This window comes from Mustela putorius, unplaced genomic scaffold (assembly GCF_011764305.1).
Source record: "Mustela putorius furo isolate JIRA1106 unplaced genomic scaffold, ASM1176430v1.1 tig00000421_pilon_pilon_pilon, whole genome shotgun sequence".
NCBI lineage: Eukaryota > Metazoa > Chordata > Mammalia > Carnivora > Mustelidae > Mustela > Mustela putorius.
Window position 1 is genome coordinate 12035203 of NW_025421375.1, and position 15545 is coordinate 12050747.

Consider the following 15545-nt stretch of genomic DNA (forward strand, 5'->3'; position numbering starts at 1 on the left):
CCTATTTCACCATTACAGTTTCATCAAGGCCAAGGATTTGCAGATTTGGGGGCTGAAAATATCATAATAGAAATTTTAAAATACTCTCTGTACCTTCGGTTCCGCCAGTAGCTAACATGCAGCTTTTCTTACCAAACTACTATATCTCTCTTGGTTTGAAGCATTGCAAATCTCTGTCAATAATTAACTATATTGAATCTTCAGTGTGGTTTAAGGCCCAACTTTGAACCAGAATGAACCTTGATTCCCAAACTGGAAAAATGCACATGCAATTACTTAATCATAAACCAAACATAGTAGCTACTTTGTATGAACAATGGGCTTTTAAAGAATAGTTTAAAAAGAATAGTCAACAATAGTTTCAAGACATTGAAGATTTAAATGATTTCATAAATGCCTATTATAAAAGTTAGAAATACTCTAAACTAGATGAGGCTTGACTGAATATACCAGTGCAGAATGGCTCAGGATCATGTTCAAGGACTCAGAAGTAATTAGGCAAGGTGACAGTCAGGATTTTAGACATCTCAACAAATCCAGTGAATATCTTTCAAACACTGCTTTCTCCCTACCAGTGAACTTTCAAAGGTATCAAAAATAACTAGCTTCCCTCCCTCAAAATGGAACTCTTCTAAAGAAAAGTCCTTTCCCTTATAGCAATAGCAACTAATTCAATGTGGATCAGATTTCTTGTGTACACAGCACCTATTTTCTGGCCCAGGAAGCTATGTTCAGGTGATCCAGCAGTATCTTAATTTTCCTTCTATTCCTCTTTTTTGTTGCTTTGATTTGCATATTTTCTAATCTAAGGGAAAAGGTCTCAATACTTCTGACAAATATATTTTTGTATAAACAATAAAAAATAGTTGGCCCAACCTCAAGACCTTACAACAGTGGTAATGGTCTACATTAAAAACTGTGCTTTAAATATATTTCAGAAATTTGAAGCTTGGTGAGAAGAGAAATACAAAAAAGAAAAAATAAACGGCCATTAGATATCGTAGCAACCTGTTTCAATTCTCTAAGTATAAAAGGAGTGGTACTAAATGATGCATATGGACCTCCAAAACATAGATAAAAGTGAATTAAAAGAACATTATTGAGTATGTATGAGTATATGTGTTTGTCTATGAACAGCGTGATCATGTTTTGCCATTGAGTTCAAATTCTATTCCAAATGTCAGGCTGACAAAAGAAAGAAAGTTCTGCTAAATCAGTATCTATACTAAAGAGAGTGACTCTTAATCTAAAGTTTTAGTTCTCTAAAACATGTCATTATTCAAAGCCTCAGAGACCACAAGCAATTAGGCAATTAGGTAAAAGCAATGTTGTTCTCTAATGGTTCATGGACAGTGCCAGAAGACACAAATCCAAAATAAAAGCTCAGTATAGGCTTTATTCTAAATTAAGGCAGTTTTAAATTAAAAACAGTTCAATTCAAATATTTATTTACTAAGCTACTAAAAATATGTATTGAATGCTCACAATATAAATGGCACTTTTTGAGGTACTGAGAATACATTAGTAAATAAAATAGAAATCCCTACCTTTATGGAACTCCTGTAAAAAAGATAATACTCAAGTTGATAAATCTATACAGTAAGTTAGAAGGTAGGCAGTGCTATTGAGAAAGTAAAGCAGGGGTAGGGGAGTGGCGGGGGGGTGGAACACTAGAGGCCCAGTTGGGATAGTGTTTTTGGGGGGGGTAAAATTTAAATAGGATGGTCAAGAGGAGAACTCTTGAGAATATGGCATTTAAGCAAAAACACAACCTGAGGAGGCTTACCATATGGATAGATTCCTCATTCTACGGGAATAGCATCACAGGGAGAGGGTATAAACAAAAGCAAAATTGCTGAGGCAGAAGTCTGTCTAATATTTGAATATCTAAATGGCTGAAGAAAAGTGGAAAGGGTAGGAAGTCGAGGGAGAGGAAGTCAGAGAGGCTATAAAAGCCCAGGAGACAAATCATAGAGGGCTTTTAGGCTATTTTAAAGATGCTGATTTTCATTCTGACTTTTAATTCCTACATTCGATCTACTGAGAATGCTTTGTTTAGAACAGACATAAGGAGACAGAAATAGAAGAGACGGAAGCAGTAAGACCAGTTAGGAGGCTACTGCAAAAATGCATGGCAAGGTGAGTGTGGCTACATCCAGGGTGATCATAATGTGAGGTGGTAAAAAATGGCAAGATTCTAGATCTATTTTAAAGATACAGCTAACAGAATTTTCTGATGTGACATAGGAGACCAAACAGAAAGAAAAAAATTTTTAAGCAACAAAGAGAACCCCTGGATAACTCCATGATACTTTGACTTGAGCTATTAGACGTACAAAATTACCAGTAACTGATTTGTGGGAGAATAGAAAACCAGGGTTTCTGGCTTATTACTACCCATTATGTTTAGATGCCTTTCAGACCCTGCAGCAGATTTGTTTGGAGACTAGTGAGAGCTACACTAGAAATACAAAGTTGTCAGTCATCGATGTATAGTTGGTATTTAACACACAGAACCAAATAAGACCCCCAAAACAACACAGATAGAAAAGAGAAAAGATTAGAGGAATGGAGAAACTCCAACATTAAGAGGTCAGGATGATGAAGATGAATCTCCATTAAAGAGATTTAAAAAGCACAGAAAATAAAGGAAACAAACAAACAAAAAACAGGAGGAAAGAATATTATGTTAAAAAAAGTCAAGTGAAAAGACTATTTTAAGGAGAAGGGAATTTTTAGCTGCGTCTTATGTGGATTGTAGATAAATAATCGGAGAATCAAAACTCTACTACTGTATTTGCAATATTAGGGCATTGATAACCAAAGTCAGTAGCAATTTTCCAGTAGAGCTGAGTAAGGCTTGCTGAGGGAACAGGGGAAGAGGAAAGGGAGTCAGAAAGTGTAAACAATTGTTTTGAGAAATTACAAGGAGGAAGAGAAGAGTGGGATAGTAATGGGGAGTAATAGGGTAAGAAAGTTTTTTCATTTTTCTTTTAATAGCATGCTATTTTGTGGAAATGGGAAAACAGAAAAGGGACATATGATAATGGAGGTTGGAGAGCAGGAGAAGACTGACTTGCAGTGGTGTTCTTGAAGAGGCAGGAAAGGATGAGTATAGTCTACAAATGAATGAAAAGGCCTCTGACAGGGGTAAAGGGAGCTCATCTATAGGAAGAAAAGTAGAGAGATGCACATGGAGGATTTGAGGGATAAGCTTGTAGGATTTCTCGTCAGTTTCAATTTTCTCAGTGAATTCAGAAGTAAAATGATTGGCTAAAAATATGTGTATATTTGCGAGAGAATAGATGTTTGAAACTGTTTCACAAGACAGTGAGATAATGACTGAACTAAGGAACTGCATTATGCTGAAAGTATCAAGGGTTCATTTGAAGTTAGTAGTTAATAATTTAGATGAGAACAATCAGCATGGTTCTAGATCTTTATCCAGCCATAGCCAATGTCATGAATGCAAATATATGCAGTAGGCAGTTGTATTTTCCAGCCTTAGTGTTTTGTCATGTATGTAAATAAAGTGAGGGAAGAGGGAAGCAAAGAAGTTGAGTGTGTGTATAACAGAATGGTTTTAGTGACAGTAAATTCAAACTAGGTGAGAAGGGCTGGGAGAACATGAAGAAGAAGAGAGGTAGTAGAAATGTATTAGGTCATTAGATTTTAGGCCCCAGGGAATGAAACATCCACATAATAAAATAAATGTAGTAAGAATAAACATCTATGAAATAAAGCTACAGGAGGGCCAGTGTCCTTGAAAGCACAATCTTACTACCAGCAACAAGGTGAAAGGGAAATTCTTTCAGAAATTAATTTGATATACAGAGGATTTTCTTGATAACAAAGGGGAATATTTTGAAAAGTCTCAATTTCACATTTCATTTTAAAATTGGTACTTTGCTTACCAGTTCTGTGTTTGCTATTTATGTTTTTGCTTTGGCATAGAGTTAATTTTGGGGAAAAAAATGTTTCTAACTTCTGAACAATTATTGCATAGGAAGATGTTTTCCCATGAGCTTGAAGTTATCTAACACTTTTTCCAAATCTGTCCTCTGTGATTTTGATAATCAAAACAAGATCCCTTATAGAAAGATCTGAAGGCAATAGATCAAGGGTCAGCTGGGAAGATGGCCAAGTAGGAGAAACCTAAACTCACCTTGTCCCATGGATACAACTAGAAAACACATCAGTATAAATAACCCAGAAAAGTATCTGAAGACTGGCAAAACAAACTCTACAACTAAAGGTAGAGAAGAGGCCACATGGAAGAAAGTAGAAAGGATGAAGACGTTGTCTGGGAATGAAAGGGACCATGGCCATCTGTGGCGGGGAGGGAGACAGTGGTATGAAGAAAGGAGAAAAATAGGCTTTCCCAGCAGGGAGCCCATGAATGGGGGGGGGGCGGTAAAAATCTCTACACATTTGCCCTTGAAAGCAAGAGGGACCAAATTTTGTGAGCCCTTGAAACCAGCAGGACTTAAAGTCTAGAATTTTAAAAACAGGCAGGTTTGTCTCTGGGAAAGCCAAAAGAGAATTAGTAACTAAGTCCCCACCCATAGGCAGTAAAACAAACAGCCACCGTGGATTCAGACTAAAGCCACAAGTTTGAAAAAAAGTCAAAGCAGATGGATGAGTTATTTGCTCATCTCGGAGCATGGACTGGAGAGACAGGATCACAGGGAGACCCATCCAGGAACAAAGGAACTGGCAGGTACCATTTCCCTACTCCACCTGCCAGCATAAACAATGACCACCTACAATAACCAGCACTGCATCTACACTGCTTACCTAACTACACACATGAAGCCTCACTCCCCACAAACTTCAGTGGATCAACCCTTCCCAGTTACACTCCTCATAGTCCCCTCTCTATGCCCCCTCCCCTAGAATATAGGTGCAAACCCTTCCAACACTGCACCTCCCAACCCAGTTCATTTTGCAGGACTTCAGTTCTGGCAATGGAAGCACGTCTTATTTTGCAAGCAGACTACTGCACACCTTGTTAAAATGTGCCCCACCCCTGCTAGGGACAAAAACTGCCCAAAATATTCAAAGAGAACCTTTGTCGACAACTGGACTGAAGGAAACAAAGGCCAAAACTAACACAGTCAGTAGGACATACAAGACACACACAGGAAACCTGTGTATGTACCAGACCCTGAAGTACCAGACCCTGGAGAGCAGGAGACACTGCACTGCAGGGCACTACATTTCTTCATAAGGCTATTATCATTAAGAGCAAGAGAATTAGCTGATTATTCCCATACATGAGGTGACAGAGAAATATGTCCTAAATGAAAGAACAGGACCAAACCACAGCAAGAAGCCTAAGCAAAACAAGTATAAGTAATATGCACTAGAGAGAATTGAAAGCAATGATCATAACAATATGCAACTTGAAAAAGAGTGGAGGACATCAGTGAGACCATTAACACAAATATAAAAAAGAACCAGAGATCAAGAAGAACACAATAAATGAAATTAACAGTGCTTGATGGAATAAATAGCAAGCTGGATGAGGCAGAACTAATTAATGACCTGGAAGAGAGTAATGGAAAATAACCAAGCTGAGCAAAGGAGAGGAAAGAAAATTATGCAAATCAAGAAGCGCCTGGATTGCTTTGTCAGTTAAGTGCCTGACTCTTGGTTTCAGCTCTGGTCATGATCTCAGGGTAGTGTGATCGAGCCCTGCATCAGGCTCATGCTCACGTGGAGTCTGTTTGAGATTTTCTTCCCCTCCCTCCCACCTGCTCCTCCCCCAACTCACACATGCTCTCTCTCTCTCTCTAAAACAAATAAAGAAAATCTTAAAAAATATATATATATTCTTAGGGAAATCAGTGACTCCATCAAATGTAATAACATTCACATTATAGGGCTTTCAGAAGAAGACAAAGGGGGCAGAAAATGTATTTGAAGAAATAAGGGCTAAAAACCTCCCTAATCGGGGGAAGGAAATAAATACCAGATCGAGCAGACAAAGAAATCCCCCCAAAAATTCAACCCAGGGAGGTCTACACCAAAACATATAGTAATTAAAATGGCAAAAAGTAGTGATAAAGAAAATATGTTTAAAGCAGCAAAAGAGAATAGTTGCTTACAAAGGGAAAAGGATTTCTCCTGTAAGGCTATTAGCAAAATTTTCAGCAGAAACTTCTCAAGCCAGAAGAAAGTGGCATGATACATTTGAGTTGCTAAAAGGGAAAAATCTATAGCCAAGAATACTCTATCCAACAAGGCTAGCATTCAGAATAGGAGAGCTAAAGAATTTCCCAGGCAAACAATAAGTAAAGGAGTTCAGGACCACTAAACCACCCCTACAAAAAATATTAAAGGGGACGCTGAGTATAAAGGAAAGACTATAAGTGACAATATGAAAAGTTAAAAAAAATAAATTTAAAGCAGTAAAAATAAAAATTTCTGTAAAATCAGTCAAGGGATTAACAAAATAATAGAATGTAAAATATGATACTATATACTTAAAATGAGTGGTGAAGAGTAAAAAATGGGTTCAAACTTAGCCATCAACTTAATACAAATCACTATTTGCAGATGGGATATACAAACCTAATGGTAACCACAAATCAAAAACCAGAAAAAATATGTAAACAATAAAGAGAAAGGAATCCAAGTGTATCACTACAGAAAGCCAACAAACCATAAAAGAGGACAAGAAAGGATCAGAGAAAATATATAGAAATAGCCACAAAACAAGTAACAAAATGGCAGTAAGGACATTTCTATAAACAATTACTTTGAATGTAAATGGACTAAATGTTCCAATCAAAAGACATAGAGTGACAGAAAAGATTAAAAAAAAAAAACACCCATCTATACACTGCCTCCAAAAGACTAATTTCAGACCTAAAGACATCTGAGATTGGAAGTAAGGGGATAGAGAAACATTATCTTGCAAATGGATATCAAAAGAAAGCCAGGATAGCAATATTTACATTAGACAAAAGAGATTTTAAAATAAACACTAACAAGAGACAAAGACACTATATAATCATAAAGGAGACAATAGAACAATAGGCTATAACAATTGTAAATATTTATGTATCCAGCCTAGGAACACCCAAATACATATAGCATCTATTAACAAATATAAAGGAAATAGTTGATAGCAATCCCATAATAGAGGTGCTTTAACACCGCACTTACATCAACAGATCATCCAAGAAGATAATAAACAAGGAAACAATGGCTTTGAATGACACAGTGGACCAGATGGATTTAACAGATATATTCAGAACACTTCATTCTAAAATAGCAGAATACATATCCTTTTCAACTGCACATGGAGTATTTTCCACAACAGATCAATATAAGGCCACAAAATAAGTCTCAGCATTATCCTTTCTGACCACAATATTATAAAACCAGAAATCAGCCAAAAGAAAAAAATCAGATCATTGCTGTTAAAGAACATGCTACTAAACAATGAATGGGTCTATCAGAAATCAAGGAAGAAATAAAATATTACATGGAAAAAAATCAAAGTGAAAACATGATGGTCCAAAATCTTTGGGATACAGCAAAAGTAGTTCTAAGAAAAAGTTTATGGCAATAAAGGCCTACCTTAAGAAGCAAGAAAAATCTCAAATAAACAACCTAAAGTTAGACCTAAAGGCGCTAGATAAAGAAGAATAAACAAAACCCAAAGCCAGCAAAAGAAAGGAAATAATACAGAAGAGAACAGAAATAAATGATATAGAAACCAAACCAAACCAAACAATGTAACAGATCAATGAAACCAGGAGCTAGTTCATTGAAAAGATGAACCAAATTGATAACCCTCTATCAGACTCATTAAAATAGGTCTCAAATAAACAAAGTTATAAAAGAAAGAGGAGAAATAAAAACCAATACCACAGAAATGCAAACAATTGTGACAGAATATTATTAAAACCTTCATGCCAACAAATTGGACAACTTAAATTCATTCCTAGAAATTTCTACAAATGTATAATCTACCAAAACTAAAGCAGGAAGAAAGAGAAAACTTGAACAGACCAAATACCAACAACGAAATTGAGTAAGTAATCCAAAAAATTGCAAAAAACAAAAGTCCGGGACCAAACAGCTTCACAGGGAAATTCTACCAAACATTTAAAGATGACTCAATGCTTATTCTTCTCAAATTATTCCACAAAATAGAAGAGGAAGAAAAACTTCCAAATTCATTTTATGAGGCCATTATCACCCTGACAGCAAAACCTACAACAAAAAAAGAGAACTACAGGCAAATATTCCTCATGAATAAAGTACAAAAATCTTCAACAAAATATTAGCAAACTAAATCCAACAACACATTAAGAAATCATAAACCACAATAAAGTGGGATTTATTCCCTGGACAAGAGTGATTCATTATTTGCAAAACTATCAACATGACATATCACATCATTAAGATCAAGGATAAAACCATATGATCATTTCAATAGATTCAAGAAAAGCAACTGACAGAGTACAACTCCATTTATGATAAAAAAAAAAAAACCCTCTGCCACGTAGCCCTACAGGGAATATACCTCAGCATAACGAAGGCCGTATACGAAAAACCTAGAGCTAACATCATACTCAGTGGGGAAAAACTGAAAACTTTCCCTCTAATGTTAGAATAAAGGAAAGGATGTTCTTCTCACCACTTGTATTCAACATAGTATTGAAAGTCCTAGCCAAAGCAATTAGACAACACAAAGAAAGAAAAGGGATCCAAATTGGTAAGGAAGAAGTAAAATTGTATTTTCAGATGACATAATACTATATATAGAAAACTAAAAACTCCACCAAAAAACTACTAGAACTGGTAAATGAATTAAGTCAAGTCATAGGATAGAAAACTACTGTATAGAAATTTGTTACATCATTATATGCTAATAATGAAGCAGCAGAAATTAAAATTAAGAAATCATTCCCATTTAGAATTACATCAAAAACAATAAAATATCTAGGAATGAACTTCATGGAAGTGGCAAAAGACCTATACTCTGAAAACTATAGAACACTAATTAAATTCAGTGATGCAAAGAAATGAAAAGATATTCAACCCATGTTTATAGGTTGGAAGAACAAATATTGTTAAAATATCTATACTACCTAAAGTAATCTATATACTTAATGCAATCCCTATCAAAATCCCAATAGTGTTTTTCCTAGAACTAGAACAAACAATCCTAAATTTTGTATGGAGCCACAAAAGCCTTCAAATGGCTAAAGCAAACTTGAAAACAAGCTGGAGGTATCACAATTCCAGATTTAAAGTTATATTACGAAGAAGTAGTAGTTAAAACAGTTTGGTACTGGCATAAAAATAGACACAGAGACCAGTATAATAGAATAGAAACCCCAGAAATAAATCCACAATTATATGGTCAATTAGTCTTGACAAAGCAGGAAAGAATATCCAATGGGAATAAGACAATTTTTTTAAACAAATTGTATTCAGAAAACTGGACAGCTACATGGAAAAGAATGAAACTAAATCAGTTTCTTTTGCCATACACAAAAATAAACTCAAAGTTGATTAAAGACCTAAATGTGAGACCAGGAACCATAAAAATCACAGGCGCTCATCTCTTCGTCATCAGCCATAGCAACATTATTCTAGGTAGGTCTTCCAAGGCAAGGGAAATAAAAGCAAAAAACAAAACAAAACAAACTATTGGGACTACAACAAAATAAAAATATTCTTCTGCACAGCAAAGGAAACAATCAATAAAACTAAGAGGCAACCTATGGAATGGGTGAAGATATTTGCAAATGATATATCTAATAAAGGGTTAGTATCCAAAATGCATAAAGAACTGATAAAACTCGACACAAAAAAAAACAAATAATCCAATTTAAAAATGGGCAGAAGATAGGAACAGAAATTTCTCCAAAAATGACATACAGATGGCCAACAGACACATGAAAAAGTGTTCATCACTCATCATCAGGGAATTACAAATCAAAACCACAATGAAGTATCACCTCACCTCACACCTGTCAGAATGGCTAAAATTAGTATCACAAGAAACAATAAGCGGTGGGAAAGATATGGAGAGAAAAGAACCTTGGTGCACTGTTGGTGGGAATGCAAACTGGTACAGCCACCGTGGAAAATAGTATGGAGGTTCCTCAGAAAGTTCAAAATAGACCTACCCTATAATCTAATCATGGCACTATTGGATATTTACCCAAGAAGTACAAAAACACTATTTCAAAAAGATATATACACTCTTATGTTTACTGCAGCATTATTTATTTATAATAGCCAAACTAAGGAAGCAGCCCAAGTGTGCATCAATAGATGAATGTATAAAGAAGAGTTGGTACACACACGCACGTGCACACACACATGATGGAATAATATGCAACCATAAAAAAGGATGAAATTTTGCCATTTGCAGCGACATGGGTAAAACTAGAGAGCATAATACTGAGCAAAATAAGTCAGAGAAAAACGAATTCCATATTATCTCACTTATGTGTGAAATGTAAGAAACAAAACAAAAAAGCAAAGGAAAAAAGAAAGAGAGAGAGGAACCAAGAAAGCAGACTCATAACTACCGAGAACAAACAGATGGTGACCAGAGGGGAGGTGGGTGGAGAGATGGGTAAAATTGGTGATGGAGATTAGAGAGTATACTTATGATAAAAAAAAAAAAATTTAAATATCTGAAGGCACTTTCTGGTGAAATTCTAATGGCAAACATTACAGACTATAGAAAAAACTATAAACTGATGCTGAGAATATCCGCTCAGATTGGTGAAGCAAAAAACTGAAGATGTGGGATACTTTATATTCTTTTCTATTTTTAGTTTTCTTTACCTTCTCAGTTCTTTTCCTTGAGTTCATCTGTATTCCTTTATATTTTCCCATGCTTTCTCTTTTACTTTCTAATTGCCCTCCTTTCTCCCAAACTCTGGATGTTCTTACCCCAACTTATTTTTCATCTTTTCTCTCCTTTCCCAGAATTCTATCCTTCAACTAATTCAACAGTACATTTCACTTCATTATTTTTGTCTTTCCTACCAGCATTGTAGGACTTCTGTCATTTTATATGCTATCCCAGCAAATGTGCATTCATTTGTCCTTATAGACTGTGTTGTTCACTGTCCTTAGCATTTGTTAGCAAAGGTCTCTCATTAATAATTCTGACTTCACTTGATAACAACAGGTTGATACGCAGTGTGCAGTGACATTTCAAACATATTTAGAAATGATAGCAATTGCAGAAATAAAAACAATTCTCCTCTGCTCATTCTATTTATTTTTCCTTAGACAAAAACCTAACTGAAACAAAGATGATGAGTAACTGAAAAGTCCTTTTTTTTCTTTTTTCTTTTTAAGATTTTATTTATGTATTTATTTGACAGAGAGAGAGAGATCACAAGTTGGCAGAGAGGCAGGCAGGGGGCGGGGAGCAGGCTCCCCACGGAGCAGAGAGCCCGATGCGGGGCTCTATCCCAGGACCATGAGATCATGACCTGATCTGAAGGCAGAGGCTTAACCCACTGAGCCACCCAGGTGCCCCTGTTTTTCTTTTAGTGAACAGAAATGTTAATACAATTCAAGTAAATTTATTTTAGAAAAGCATTTGGAATATTGTAACTATTTCAGTGTTATAATTTTTCAAACATCTTAATTTTTTGAAAAGATAAAAAACATAAATAATATTAAATACAGCATCCCATAATAACTTAAAATATATCCTATAGTAGATCTGACATATTATGATCCATACTGAGATGGTATGTATAAAGGCTTGGTGGCTAACTGCCAGGCCTTATTATGAATCTTGACCATGTCACCTACTATCTATATAACTTTGGATACTTCATTAAGATATTTTTCTTAGGTAAAAATATATGGGCAATAGTACTCTTCTCATAGGCTTGTTGGGACAAGTAACGTGTGTAAAGCATTTAAAACTGTGTCAAATACATGGTAATGACTCACTAAAAGGTTGCCATTATTGTTGCTAACACTTTGATATGCTCAATGTTCATGGAAGACCAAGCCACAGAATGATTTCAGTCTTATCCATGATATTTCTTCTCTCTTTCTATGGATTAAGCATCAATAAAGGCAAACTGATGAATGATATGGTTAATTAAATGAAAGCTAGTCAATTTGCCTCGTCCAGCTTTTTTTTCTTTAAATATCATAAATGTACATGTCATCTTCATGTGGGGACCATGCTAATCTAATCTGTATCATTCCAACTTTAGTCTTTGTGCTGCTGAAGTGGGCATTGTGTAGTCCAATTTTTGTTGATGAATGCTGGTACATCAACAGCAACATAGGAGTCAGATATATTCAACAAAAATCTGTTTCTCAGGGTCTGCAGAATCTGAGAACTTTTTTTCCTCTCAAAGTGGTACTACCTAAAATGTCACGCCACCTCAACATGGGGTCACATATACAACTGTCGTGCTCTGACTTTGCCAACTCTGGGTTGCCAAAATACAAAGAACACTTTAAGATTGATCCACAATTTAATTGAATTTTATTATTTTTTAGTAAAAAAATTGTACTTACTTAGAAGCAATTTTAAGTGAATTTTAAAATCTGATTTATTAGCTTATATGTCACTTAATCCTTTAAAAATAAGGTAGGAATTAGGATAAGGATTAGATAATTTTCCCAAGCTATTTCGTGTCAGTGCTAGAGTTTAAATTCTAGATCCTGACTCATTTTCTGTTATGTTCTACTATTCCAGCTTGATTATGGACTGTTTGACTACAAAATCAGCACAGGTAGAAAATTAAGATCACTAAGGCCTCCAACATTGTATTTTTGAGGATTACGTGACTACATTGTGAAGGAATAGATCTTTAGCTTCCTTAAATAACAATTAATTCTGTCATTCACCAAATATATATATATATATATATATATATATATATTTTTTTTTTTTTTTTTCAAAAATAGTGCTTTGAGGCTGGGCCCTAATAACAACTTTTAATTATTCCACCTGATAGCCAAAACCATCATTAAACTGGACCCAAAGGTGAAAGCATTGTCTGTTAAGTACATTTTAATAAAAGTTTATTTCAAAACATAAGGATTACAAAATGTCCAGTCTACTCAGATGGACAGTTGACACAATTTCTGACCTAGCTCCCTAGTCTCTCTTTTCCCTTCTCCCAAATTCCATCCTCTCTTCTCTCTCTCTGGAAGCCTGTTTTTGGTTCTTTTTTCCTACTCCCCAACCTCCTTAACACCTTCTACTCTCAAGAATGACACTCTTGGGGTGCCTGGGTGGCTCAATTATTAAGCGTCTGCCTTCAGCTCAGGTCATGATCCCAGACTCCTAGGATCGAGCCACACATCAAGATCCCTGCTCAGGAAGCCTGCTTCTTCCTCTCCCACTCCTCCTGCTTGTGTTCCCTCTCTTGCTGTGTCTCTGTCAAATAAACCAAATCTTAAAAAAAAAAAAAAAAAAGAATGACACTCCCGACTTTTCAGATGAAATGTTTTCTCTTCTATTCTTTCCAAACTAAATTCTTCACATCAGCTCTTCAGATATTTATAATTCTTTACTTAGAAATATTATGCTTCCCAGAAGGGTGTGGGGAGGAGAAGAGAGAATTGAGGGTTGGAAGTAAGTGCATCTGTGCACTCACATGGTATAAACTTGACTTGCAGCAATACTTGTTAGCTTCTTCTTCTCTTAAGAGAGTTAAAAAAAAATTTTAAAAATCCTCTCCTTAAGGGTCTGTCCACTCCAGCATTCCTAAGTTGGCTAAATGAAGGAGGTCAAGGGAAGGACAAAAGAGAAAATAAAATTTGTGTATTTTTGCCAAAAATATACTAATGTCTACGGTTTCAAAATGTCTGTCTTCTGTAGACTCATAGCTAATTATTAAAAGAGATGCCATGACAAATACTAGAGGAGGAGGAGGAAATTGATGCATTCATAATAGACAATATAAAATAAATCATGGAGGTGTCAAGGCTAAAACTAAAGGCAGGACTGATGGACAAGAGGTAACTCGCTTATAATAATAATCATAATACCTATAAGTTTTCTCAAAACTGATTTTGAGGAGAGATTTATTCCTTCTAAACTATTCTATACAAGACCTTCAATTTTAACTACTTTTATAACTTGGATTAAAGACTAAGATTTTCCATATCAGAATTTCTCATGTTCCTCATTACCTTCCCTCATTTGAGAGGCTATAAAAAAATTCCATTTTCCCTATTATAGTTAATTTCTCCATGACACAAACTAAAGCTGAATTTTCCAAGCAAGTTCCTAAGTAAAAATAAAGAAAGTAATGAATGTGATGTATTAATTTGGGACATTTCTATTAAGAGTTGCCACTTATTATTTAAAATGTATTACACTCAATCTCACTTCAGTTTTTCTACTTTTTTTCCTCTTCTTTCTCCCCAGCTTTAGTTTATCCATAAAAAAATGTAGATATTTTTATCACCTTTGGTATGATTCACTTACTTAAACATCTCATCTGAAATAAAAATTTTAAATCCTTATTAATGAAAATGAGTTCTCCTTGAGTCAAAATCATAAAGAGATCAGTAGAATAGTATGCCATCATAAAAAGGGTAATATATTTCTGTATCATAGAATGAGGAAAAACTAAAAGTAACTCCCATTTTCTTTCTAGTCATTTTTTTTTCATTTTTGTTCTAGTTTGGACTCTGTCCATGAAATAAAGAAAAGTGGCTATTCTACAGAAAAGCAATATCTCTTTGGAATAGGGGAGAATAATAGGATATGTGCTATCACTGAAAAGAAGGAAAAAATCTATCTGTAAATATATGAAGCAATTTCTGATTGATATTTGTAACTGTGGAAAAAATGCAGAATATACTGCTGGTTGCTAATAAAGGGAAACACACCCACACACATACACACACACACACACAGGTGTCTCTATATTTTTACATCATCTCTAAAAGAGTTGGTAAGTTTTTCCCTCTGGGGAGGGATACTGGATAGCTTCCAGATACGGACAGAAGGAAGAGCTAGTCTTCATTGTATATACCATTGTATTTTTAATCTTCTTATCAAGTGCACATATTTACTATTGAAAAAAATAAGCATTTATATAGAAGATATCTTTTTGCTATGCAGAAAAAGGTTGGCACTCAGTATTACTAAGACCCAATGCTAATTTTATTGCCCAGCTAGATATGGGACAGATCCAAGAGTTTTACAAACTCTCAGAAAGTTTTATTTGTTGTAAGCCCATAAATTTATACTTTTTAAAATACAAGCACTAACATTCCTACGTAATATGTAACCTGAATGAAAAATTGCTTTCATGATGTATTAAGCTATACATCATCAGGGCCAGCTGTCACTCTGATGATGTATTGGTGCAATAAATCTCAAGGTGTGACACATTGAAAAAGTATTACTCAAAAGAGAATGCTCTCCAAGTTAAAAACTGATCTAACATAAAATTCAAAGAGAAAACTATAGAGAAACAATTTATCTGTTGCCAAGAAGTGTTATGCAAGGAAAGATATCTTCTCAGGGCATTTCTGTTTTGAACGTTACAACTTTAGCA

The 15545-nt window shown here is 35.0% G+C and overlaps 1 non-coding gene across 1 annotated transcript; it reads right to left on the bottom strand.

Moving 5' to 3' along the window:
* Positions 1-12147: 12147 nt before the first annotated feature.
* LOC123392020 lies at positions 12148-12254 on the bottom strand. The gene has a single exon (XR_006606695.1). It is a non-coding gene; the product is annotated as a U6 spliceosomal RNA (small nuclear RNA).
* Positions 12255-15545: the final 3291 nt, after the last annotated feature.